Consider the following 7,334-nt stretch of genomic DNA (forward strand, 5'->3'; position numbering starts at 1 on the left):
TACTCTTTGTGGTATTTGGTCTTTTTAAAGACTCTAGAAATTCATATTCATATAAATCCCTTAATATCTGATGCTCTAGCATATCGATATCTCGGGTTATTTTCGCTATATGAAGCACGTTTGACTGAACAATGACAAATAATGGACTTAGACCAAAAAAATAATAATCCAGGCAACTTTGAGCTGCAAACATTATATCTGCGATCAATCGGCTTATAATAGCAGGCCACAATAATTTCTGGATACTTTGACGCAAGTTCAGAAATTCTTCAAAGTATTTCAAGCAAAGAGAACGTTTTACTTTACTCAGCTTTACGTTCTGATAGAAGTTGAATTTTAAGGACTTAAGCAAGTTATTCAAGAGAAATATTGCGAAATCGCTCAGTAAGAATATTAACACTGATCGCACTTGTAATATCATAAATATGTAATAATTTCCATAAATAATGCGCGTGGAAAGCAAATTGAATGCATGACATTCGCGTATGAAATGCAGTATGAGGTAGCCGAATGACATCGAAACTGGTTTCCCAAAGTACTCCATATGCATTTTAGCAAGGCGAACAAACAAGTTCAGAGCTTCTAACACTTTTTCCCGTTGATTAAGTAGAATAAATCCACTTGTTGAAAATCCGATGACTTGTATGAGAAGCCTGAAGTTATTTATTTTTATGTAAGTCCATACACTTCCTTCAAAATGCGGGCAATCAGGTGAATGACAAATATTATTAACAATTACAATGAAACCCCACGGCACCATAGTAACATAATGTCCAATATATACACAGACACGAAACCATCCAGATGTTAGAAATTTCTGTCTGTGGCGATCAAAGTAGAACTCGCTTATGCCAAATAATTTGGTCAAAAAATGAAGCAAGTTAAGTATTACTATCATCTTGCCAAATATGAACGACACTGAAACTGAAAGCTAACTGAACAAAGAACTTAATTTAATTAGGATAAGTACCATAAATCGAATTAATAGACAATTTTACTAATGGAATGGCAATGCACAAATTTATTTTTATTACAGACGATTTTACGTCGTTATACCCGGAAGACGCACTAACCGAAAGAAGCAAAACAAATTTTTGTTTTGTTTTTTATTATGGTTGCCATGTTCGTAATAGGTTTTTAAGGCAAGACAAATTAATTTTTTAAACAAAACAAAAAAAAGTATAAATTTAATTAAATAGCATGGTTGTTCCATAATAAATCGTATACTTGCATGTTCCTTAGCATAATCTAAGGCGTCAGCTAAAACACAGATTAGAGGGAATGTACGAACCTTCGTATCGTTGCTAAGCATACAAGCAAGGGTCTCGATCACTGATAAATACATACATTTATAATTACGTCATTTGATGCTCAAATTTTTTGGCATTATTTCGCTGTTTTTTTTCGTCGCTATATCCGGTTGAATTCTTAAAAATTTCGTCGGTATAAGCGGTTAGTCGGTAAAAGCGGAGACGTATTAAGCGGAATCCCTTTCATATAAGTTTGTATGGGGCCAACCAAGCCATCGAGTTTTCGTCGCAATAACCGGACGGAGACTATAAGCGGAGTCGTTATAACCGCATTCTACTGTAATAAAGTTGCAGTCGAGTGTAATCGACTGTGAGATACCCGCCACCCATTTTGATTAACAGCAAAATTGAACGGTATTATTCTTAAAATATACCGAATCAATATACCAAAAACACTAAAATATGCAGAAGGCTACATTTGGTATATCGATCTAGTACTACAATCTATATATTCCAATGAGTAAAATATGTTCCAGATTGTAGTAGGCACTTTTTGCCATACGAAAGTATTTCTTAAATAACTTGTACAATTTTAATATGATCGCAACCAAACTTACAGGAATCATAAATGCTGTACTTATTATTATCTGTATCTAGCTTACAAATTACGCGTATTATTCGATTTTTTTCCACTTTGCGTGCAAACTATAAATTTTATAGGTCTATATTATAGTCTCTAAGAACAACTGTTTCATACGGGCAGACGGATATGGCTTGAATATTGTTTCGTTTGTTGACCCTGATCTATATATTCTTTATCCCTAATTTATGGGGTCGGACATGCCTGCTTCTGCATGTTACATACATAAATAAAGTTATAATGCTGTTCTGTCCTATGGGTAGCGGATATAAAAATGATTAAATTGTATGCATTAATATTATATTTTTTTCTTATTTTGTATAATTTAATTTATAATAATAAAAAGCTCAAGGTATGACAACTATGTTATTTGTTTGAATTAAATATCTGTAAGTCAATTGGAGAATATTTAATGCTGAAACTGATAATCAACAGACTGTTGACAAAAACAAAGTCGATCATATCTAGAACCAAAGTACGCCTTACAGCAATGCAGTTGTAGACGGTGATGACTCTCTCCTGTAGCGTGCAACGTTTCAATTGCATCAGATCCAGCTAGAAGAATTTTATATTTTAGATTGAATTTGTTAAACCAAAATGTACATCAATAGAACTCACTTTTAACAGCCGTGAATTTCGCGATCTGTTCCATAATCTGAGCGATGTAAGCAACTCATAATTGTATAATTGTTCGAATATTTTACGTTCCATTCCCTCGATAAGTCTAATCGATTTAAAAATAGGCCAGATATTGGCTAATAATAAATTATAGACTGCTAAGCGTATCACAGATGTAAAGTCCTGATGCCAATATAATTGATAACCACATTGAGTAATATATAGCACTGATATGATAAGTCTTGTTAAGTAAGCTGCCCAGCACAATTTCTGCATATTGACACGAAGTCTGACTAGTTTTTTATAATACTTAAGATATTGAGATTGCTCTCTCTTCGACCGCTCAACACAATTATCCAAACGTAGGCTTAAAGAGAGCACAAAATGGAAATGTAGAAACGTGGCCAAATCCACGAGGCAATCGAGTATGGTACACCGAGCGAAATATACTTGCAACCAAGCAAGTGACCACTTCATTACGGGGCAGAAACAAATCCAAACAAATATTTCGCGAATCCAGTGTATAACCAACTTTTTTAATTTCACTTTTACAGGCATCCCAAAGAGTTTCAAATGCATTCTGCCAATGCAAATGAAGAGATTCAATAGCTCACACAAACTTCGTTGATTTCGCAACAGATTCCAGCTGCTTATAGCAGCTCCGCTATATCGAAAGACATGGATAATAATATTCGTAAGGATGCGGAGATCAAGCGCACACTTCATCCACTGTCTGTACATCTCGAGGCAGCCGAAAACACAAGCTGGACAGACGAAAAGCCAATGCCAAATCTATGCATATATCCATCCAAAACGCCATTCACTGAATTGCTGTTTATTTTCCTGCAAATTAAATGTGTTAAGTCCAAGCACTTTGCTTAATTTTAATTTTTACAATATTTGATATTTATTTCGTTATTTGAACGTTAGCTTCATTCAATTGATTTACATAAACTAATGAAAATTGAATACAAAATACATATTTGCTATGATAAACATATCCGTTAATTTCGAAGAGATAAATAATAGAGAAAAATAAAATATTAAATGCTTATTGAAATAAAATAAAAATGTATGGATAAAGTTCTTAAAATTAAATTTTTGCTTTTCTAAATTGCTTTCTTACTACCAACCAGCTTCAAGCTAAAACTTATTACCAGAAAACTATAATTGAAAATCAAATCCATAATCTCCAGCGCCAAACTGTGTTTTATATACGTGTAATTAAAGATGGTTATTGAACATTCATTGCGACAGTTGCGTTTAAGTATCAGCTGTTTCAACTAGAAAAATCAAACTAAAACTAACTATAATAAATAGTAGAAGTCATCATTAAATTACCCTTAAAAAACGCATACTCTTTGTGGTATTTGGCCTCTTTAAAGACTCTAGAAATTCATATTCATATAAATCCCTTAATATCTGATGCTCTAGCATATCGATATCTCGGGTTATTTTTGCTATATGAAGCACGTTTGACTGAACAATGACAAATAATGGACTTAGACCAAAAAAATAATAATCCAGGCAACTTTGAGCTGCAAACATTATATCTGCGATTAATCGGCTTATAATAGCAGGCCACAATAATTTCTGGATACTTTGACGCAAGTTCAGAAATTCTTCAAAGTATTTCAAGCAAAGAGAACGTTTTACTTTACTCAGCTTAACGTTCTGATAGAAGCTGAATTTTAAGGACTTAAGCAAGTTATTCAAGAGAAATATTGCGAAATCGCTCAGTAAAAATATTAACACTGATCGCACTTGTAATATCATAAATATGTAATAATTTCCATAAATAATGCGCGTGGAAAGCAAATTGAATGCATGACACTCGCGTATGAAATGGAGTATGAGGTAGCTGAATGACATCGAAACTGGTTTTCCAAAGTACTCCATATGCATTTTAGCAAGGCGAACAAACAAGTTCAAAGCTTCTAACACTTTCTCCCGTTGATTAAGTAGAATAAATCCACTTGTTGAGAATCCGATGACTTGTATGAGAAGCCTGAAGTTATTTATTTTTATGTAAGTCCATACGCTTCCTTCAAAATGCGGGCAATCAGGTGAATGACAAATATTATTAACAATTACAATGAAACCCCACGGCACCATAGTAACATAATGTCCAATATATACACAGACACGAAACCATCCAGATGTTAGAAATTTCTGTCTGTGGCGATCAAAGTAGAACTCGCTTATGCCAAATAATTTGGTCAAAAAATGAAGCAAGTTAAGTATTACTATCATCTTGCCAAATATGAACGACACTGAAACTGAAAGCTAACTGAACAAAGAACATAAATCGAATTAATAGACAATTTTACTAATGGAATGGCAATGCACAAATTTATTTTTATTACAGAAACAAAGAAAAAAGAGTATATGAGAGAACATGACAAACGGATATTGGAAAGAGAATTATCTAACTGCATTTAATTATATTACCGAATATTATATAAAATAATATTATTAAAATATTATAATAATTAGAGAAAAAGTGCACTATCCGTACAGACTGTTTTGTAGAATATTCAATTGGTAAAAATAATTTAATTTAATTTAAAATTTATTTACAATTTCAACCATCTTGTTATGTCAACAAATAATATTTGTACACAAAATCGAATAAAAATGCAAGTACAAACATGAAAAAAGAAAATAAGCCAGGTAAAATTGCTTTTGTAAAATTGTTGAAAAATGTTTTCTATAAAAACAAATAATAAAGTTACAGTCAAGTGTAATCGACTGTGAGATACCCGCTACCCATTTTGATTAAAAGCAAAATTGAACGGTATTATTCTTAAAATATACCGAATCAATATACCAAAAACACTAAAATATGCAGAAGGCTACATTTGGTATATCGATCTAGTACTACAATCTATATATTCCAATGAGTAAAATATGTTCCAGATTGTAGTAGGCACTTTTTGCCATACGAAAGTATTTCTTAAATAACTTGTACAATTTTAATATGATCGCAACCAAACTTACAGGAATCATAAATGCTGTACTTATTATTATCTGTATCTAGCTTACAAATTACGCATATTATTCGATTTTTTCCCCATTTGCGTGCAAACTATAAAATTTATAGGTCTATATTATAGTCTCTAAGAACAACTGTTTCATACGGGCAGACTTTATGGGGTCGGACATGCCTCTTTCTACATGTTACATACATAAATAAAGTTATAATGCTGTTCTATCCTATGGGTAGCAGATATAAAAATAACTAAATTGTATGCATTAATATTATATTTTTTTCTTATTCTGTATAATTTAATTTATAATAATAAAAAGTTCAAGTTACGACAATTATGTTATTTGTTTGAATTAAATATCTGTAAGTCAATTGTAGAATATTTAATGCTGAAACTGATAATCAACAGACTGTTGACAAAAACAAAATCGATCATGTCTAGAACCAAAGTACGCCTTACAGAAATACAGTTGTAGACGGTGATGACTCTCTCCTGTAAAGTGCAACGTTTCAATTGTATCAGATCCAGCTATAAGAATTTTATATTTTATATTGAATTTGTTAAACCAAAATGTACATCAATAGAACTCACCTTTAGCAGCCGTAAATTTCGTGATCTTTTCCATAATCTGAGCGATTTAAGCAACTCATAATTGTATAATTGTTCGAATATTTTACGTTCCATTCCTTCGATAAGTCTAATCAATTTCAAAATAGGCCAGATATTGGCTAACAATAAATTAAAGCCTGCTAAGTGCACAATAGATCTAAAGTCCTTATGCCAGTACAGTTGATAACCACACTGAGTAATATACAGCACGGATATGATTAGTCTTGTTAAGTAAGCCGCCCAGCACAATTTCTGCATATTGACACGAAGTTTGACTAGTTTTTTATAGTATTCCACATATAAGGTTTGCTCTCTCTTTGACCGCTCAACACAATTATCTAAACGTAGACTCAAAGAGAGCACAAAATGGAAATGCAAAAACGTGGCCAAATCCACGAGGCAATCGAGTATGGTACAGCGAGCGAAATATACTTGCAACCAAGCTAGTGACCATTTCATTACGGGGCAGAAACAAATCCAAACAAATATTTTGCGAATCCAGTGAATAACCAACTTTTTTAATTTCACTTTTACAGGCATCCCAAAGAGTTTCAAATGCATTCTTCCAATGCAAATGAAGAGATTCAATAGCTCACATAAACTTTGTTGATTTCGCAACAGATTCCAGCTACTTACTGCAGCTCCGCTATATCGAAAGACATAGATAATAATATTCGTAAGTATGCGAAGATCAAGCGCACACTTCATCCACTGTCTGTACATCTCAAGACAGCCGAAGACACAAGCTGGACAGACGAAAAGCCAATGCCAAATCCATGCATAAATCCATCCAAAACGCCATTCACAGAATTGCTGTTTATTTGCTTGCAAATTAAATGTGTTAAGTCCAAGCACTTTGCTTAACCCGTTGTATAGGTGCAGCAGCACCGTCAGCCTGTAGAACATGGCCAACACTGAGCCGTCAAAATGATTGAAATTGCATGAATATTATGTATGAATACCACAGCGATTACTCATAGTCGTTGGGCAATCAGCCTAATGCACACAGCCATCGATACCTTTGAGCGTGCTCTTGCTATGAATTAATGTTGAGCGTGAAACACGTATTTACTTGACAGCGAATTCATCTCGTTCATCACACGAAAAAAGTGTTGCCTACCTTTAGGCTGAGCAACTGACAAAATTTTATACCTTCCTCTCTCTCTCTCTCTCTCTGCTGTTCCAGCCAGGCGTGTGTGATATACGAGTTTGTTTGCAACTGTCTAT

Source organism: Drosophila sulfurigaster, chromosome 3 (assembly GCF_023558435.1).
Source record: "Drosophila sulfurigaster albostrigata strain 15112-1811.04 chromosome 3, ASM2355843v2, whole genome shotgun sequence".
NCBI lineage: Eukaryota > Metazoa > Arthropoda > Insecta > Diptera > Drosophilidae > Drosophila > Drosophila sulfurigaster.